The following is a 4,977-nucleotide window of genomic DNA, read 5'->3' as shown; positions in this document are numbered from 1 at the left end:
AGAGAGACGAGCGGCCAATGGTAAGATCTGGCTTTAAGTCGATTCGATAACAAATGACGAACACGGGCGGATTTCTCAGGTTTTTACTACATATGAACACTATTCACATTCTCCTGTGCAATTCGGCTGCTAGTCTTCCTTTCATGCAAAATGTTAAGGTCCTAGCTCATGTCCAAGGCACCAAAGCCAGCTAAAAATTCAATAATCTATAACTAAAACTTGAGTTGTACTACTTCTTACTGGCTATTACATCAAATTTGAAGCTTCATCTGTGTTCTACTATGGTGCTTTTAGTGTCTCCGCATACCGCAGCACGCGACATAGGTTTGCAGGCGATAAATGTAACCGTTTCAGACAGAAGAGCGGCCAATGTGACAATCTGGCTTTAAGTCGATTCGATAACAAATGACGAAAACGGAAGGATTTCTCAGGTTTTTACTACATATGAACACTTTTCACATTCTCCCGTGCAACGCAGCTACTAGTCCTCTTTTCATGCAAAAAATTAAGTTCCTAGCTCATGTCCAAGGCACAAAAGAAGGGTAGAAATTCAAAAATCGATACCTAAAACTTGAATTGTACTACTTCTTACTGGCTATTACACCTTCTTAGAAGCTTCATCTGTATTCTACTATGGTGCTTTCAGTGTCGCCGCATACAGCAGCACGCGACATAGCTTTGCAGACGGTAATTACTACCGTTTCAGAGAGAAGAGCGGACAATGTGACGATCTGGCTTTAAGTCGATTCGTTAACAAATGACGAAAACGGACGGATTTGTCAGGTTTTTACTACATATGAACACTTCTCACATTCTCCCGTGCAACTCGGCTGCTGGTCCTCCTTTCATGCAAAATGTTAAGGTCCTAGCTCATATCCAAGGCACCAAAGAAGTGTAAAAAGTCATTAATCGATACCTCAAACGTGAGTTGTACTACTTCTCACTACTTGCTATTACATCAACATAGAAGCTTCATTTGTGTTCTACTATGGTGCTTTTAGTGTCCCCGCATAACGCAGCACGCGACATAACTTTGCAGACGATAAATGTAACCGTTTCAGAGAGAAGAGCGGCCAATGTGATGATCTGGCTTTAAGTCGATTCGATAACAAATGAAGAAAACGGACGCCTTTCTCAGGTTTTTACTACATATGAACACTTTCCACAGTCTCCCGTGCAACGCGGCTGCTAGTCCTCCTTTCATGCAAAACGTTAAGGTCCTAGAACATGTCCAAGGCACCAAAGTAGTGTAAAAAGTCAATAATCGAAAACTAAAACTTGAATTGTTCTACTTCTTACTGGCTATTACATCAACCTAGAAGCTCCATCTCTGTTCTACTATGGTGCTTTTAGTGTCTCCGCATACCGCAGCTCGAGACATAGCTTTGCAGACGATAAATGTAACCGTTTAAGACTGAAGTGCGGCCAATGTGACGATGTGGCTTCAAGTCGATTCGATAACAAATGACGAAAACGGACGGATTTCTCAGGTTTTTACTACATATGAACACTTTTCACATTCTCCCGTGAAACGCGGCTGCTAGTCCTAATTTCATGAAATTTCTTAAGGTCCTACCTCATGTCCAGGGCACCAAACAAGGTTAAAAAGTCAATAATCGATAACAAAAACTTGAATTGTACTACTTCTTACTGGCTATTACATCAGTTGTGAAGCTTCATCTGTGTTCTACTATGGTGCATTTAATGTCTCGCATACCACAGCACGCGACATAGCTTTGCAGACAATAAGTACAACCGTTTCAGAGAGAATACCGGCCAATGTGACGATCTGGCTTTAAGGCGATTCGATAACAAATGACGAAAACGGGCGGATTTCTCAGGTTTTTACTACATATGAACACAATTCACATTCTCCCGTGCAACTCGGCTGCTAATCCTCCTTTCAAGCAAAATGTTAAGGTCCTAGATCATGTCCAAGGCACCAAAGCCAGCTATAAAGTCAATAATCTATAACTAAAACTTGAATTGTACTACTTCTTACTGGCTTTTACATCAACTTAGAAGCTTCATCAGTGTTCTACTACGGTGCTTCTAGTGTCTCCGCATACCGCAGCACGCGACATAGCTTTGCAGGCGATAAATGTAACTGTTTCAGACAGAAGAGCGGACAATGTGACAATCTAGCTTTAAGTCGATTCGATAACAAATGACAAAAACGGACGGATTTCTCAGGCTTTTACTACATATGAACACTTTTCACATTCTCCCGTGCAACGCGGCTGCTAGTCCTCCTTTCATGCAAAATCTTAAGTTCCTAGCTCATGTCCAGGGAACCAAAGAAGGTTAAAAAGTCAATAATCCATAACTAAAACTTGAATTGTACTACTTCTTACTGGCTTTTACATCAACTTAGAAGCTTCATCTGTGTTCTACTATGGTGCTTTTAGTGTCCCCGCATACCGCAGCACGCGACATAGCTTTGCAGACGATAAATGTAACCGTTTCAGACTGAAGTGCGGCCAATGTGACGATCTGGCTTCAAGTCGATTCGATAACAAATGAAGAATACGGACTGATTTCTAGGTTTTTACTACATATGAACACTTTTCACATTCTCCAGTGCAACTCGGCTGCTAGTCCTCCTTTCATGCAGAATCTTAAAGTCCTAGCTCATGTCCAAGGCACCAAAGCCAGCTAAAAATCAATAATCGATACCTAAAACTTGAATTGGACTACTTCTTACTGGCTATTACATCAACTTAGAACCTTCATCTGTGTTCTACTATGGTGCTTTTAGTGTCTCCGCATACCGCAGCACGCGACATAGCTTTGCAGACGATAAGTACAATCGATTCAGAGAGAAGAGCGACCAATGTGACGATCTGGCTTTAAGTCGATTCGATAACAAATGACGAATACGGACGGATTTCTCAGGTTTTTACTACATATGAACACTTTTCACATTCTCCCGTGCAACTCGGCTGCCAGTCCTCCTTTCATGCAGATTCTTAAGGTCCTAGCTCATGTCCAAGGCACCAAAGCCAGCTAAAAAGTCCATAATCGATACCTAAAACTTGAATTGTACTACTTCTTACAGGCTATTACATTTAATTAGATGCTTCATCTGTGTTTTACTATGGTGGTTTTAGTGTCTCCGCAAACCGCAGCACACGTCATAGTATTGCAGACGATAAGTACAACCATTTCAGACAGAAGAGCGACCAATGTGACGATCTGGCTTTAAGTCGATTCGATAACAAATGACGAATACGGACGGATTTCTCAGGTTTTTACTACATATGAACACTTTTCACATTCTCCCGTGCAACTCGGCTTCCAGTCCTCCTTTCATGCAGATTCTTAAGGTCCTAGCTCATGTCCAAGGCGCCAAAGCCAGCTAAAAAGTCCATAATCGATACCTAAAACTTGAATTGTACTACTTCTTACAGGCTATTACATTTAATTAGATGCTTCATCTGTGTTTTACTATGGTGGTTTTAGTGTCGCCACATACCGCAGCACACGTCTTAGCTTTGCAGACGATAAGTACAACCGTTTCAGAGAGAAGAGCGGCAAGTGCGACATTCTGGTTTTAAGTCGATTCGATAACAAATGACGAAAACGGACGGATTTCTCAGGTTTTTACTACATATGAAGACTTTTCACATTCTGCCGTGCAACTCGGCTGCTAGTTCTCTTTTCATGCAGAATCTTAAGCTCCTAGCTCATGTCCAACCGCACCAAAGCGCAGCTAAAAGTCAATAATCGATACCTAATACTTGAATTGTACTACTTCTTACTGGCTATTACATCAACATAGAAGCTTCATCTGTGTTCTGCTATGGTGCTTTTAGTATTTCCACATACCGCAGCACGCGACATAGCTTTGCAGACGATAAGTACAACCGTTTCAGAGAGAAGAGAGGCTAATGTGACGATTTGGCTTTAAGTCGATTCGATAACAAATGACGAAAACGGACGGATTTCTCAGGTTTTGCTACATGTGAACACTTTTCACATTCTCCCGTGCAACTCGGCTTCCAGTCCTCCTTTCATGCAGATTCTTAAGGTGCTAGCTCATGTCCAAGTCGCCAAAGCCAGCTAAAAAGTCCATAATCGATAACTAAAACTTGAATTGTACTACTTCTTACAGGCTATTACATTTAATTAGATGCTTCATCTGTGTTTTACTATGGTGGTTATAGTGTCTCCGCATACCGCAGCACACGTCATAGCATTGCAGACGATAAGTACAACCATTTCAGAGAGAACAGCGGCCAATGTGACGATCTGGCTTTAAGCGATTCGATAACAAATGACAATAACGAACGGATTTTTCGGGTTTTTACTGCATATGAACACTTTTCACATTCTCCCGTGCAACTCAGCTGCTAGTCCTCCTTTCATGCAGAATCTTAAGGTCCTAGCTCATGCCCAAGGCACCAAAGCCACCTAAAAAGTCAATAATCGATACCTAAAACTTGAATTGTACTACTTCTTACTGGCTATTACATCAACTTAGAAGCTTCATCTGTGTTCTACTATGGTGCTTTTAGTGTCTCCGCATACCGCAGCACGCGACATAGCTTTGCAGACGATAAGTACAATCGATTCAGAGAGAAGAGCGACCAATGTGACGATCTGGCTTTAAGTCGATTCGATAACAAATGACGAATACGGACGGATTTCTCAGGTTTTTACTACATATGAACACTTTTCACATTCTCCCGTGCAACTCGGCTGCCAGTCCTCCTTTCATGCAGATTCTTAAGGTCCTAGCTCATGTCCAAGGCACCAAAGCCAGCTAAAAAGTCCATAATCGATACCTAAAACTTGAATTGTACTACTTCTTACAGGCTATTACATTTAATTAGATGCTTCATCTGTGTTTTACTATGGTGGTTTTAGTGTCTCCGCAAACCGCAGCACACGTCATAGTATTGCAGACGATAAGTACAACCATTTCAGAGAGAAGAGCGACCAATGTGACGATCTGGCTTTAAGTCGATTCGATAA

Source organism: Schistocerca gregaria, unplaced genomic scaffold, assembly GCF_023897955.1.
Source record: "Schistocerca gregaria isolate iqSchGreg1 unplaced genomic scaffold, iqSchGreg1.2 ptg000280l, whole genome shotgun sequence".
NCBI classification, from domain to species: Eukaryota; Metazoa; Arthropoda; class Insecta; order Orthoptera; family Acrididae; genus Schistocerca; species Schistocerca gregaria.
This window is presented reverse-complemented; position numbering follows the sequence as displayed.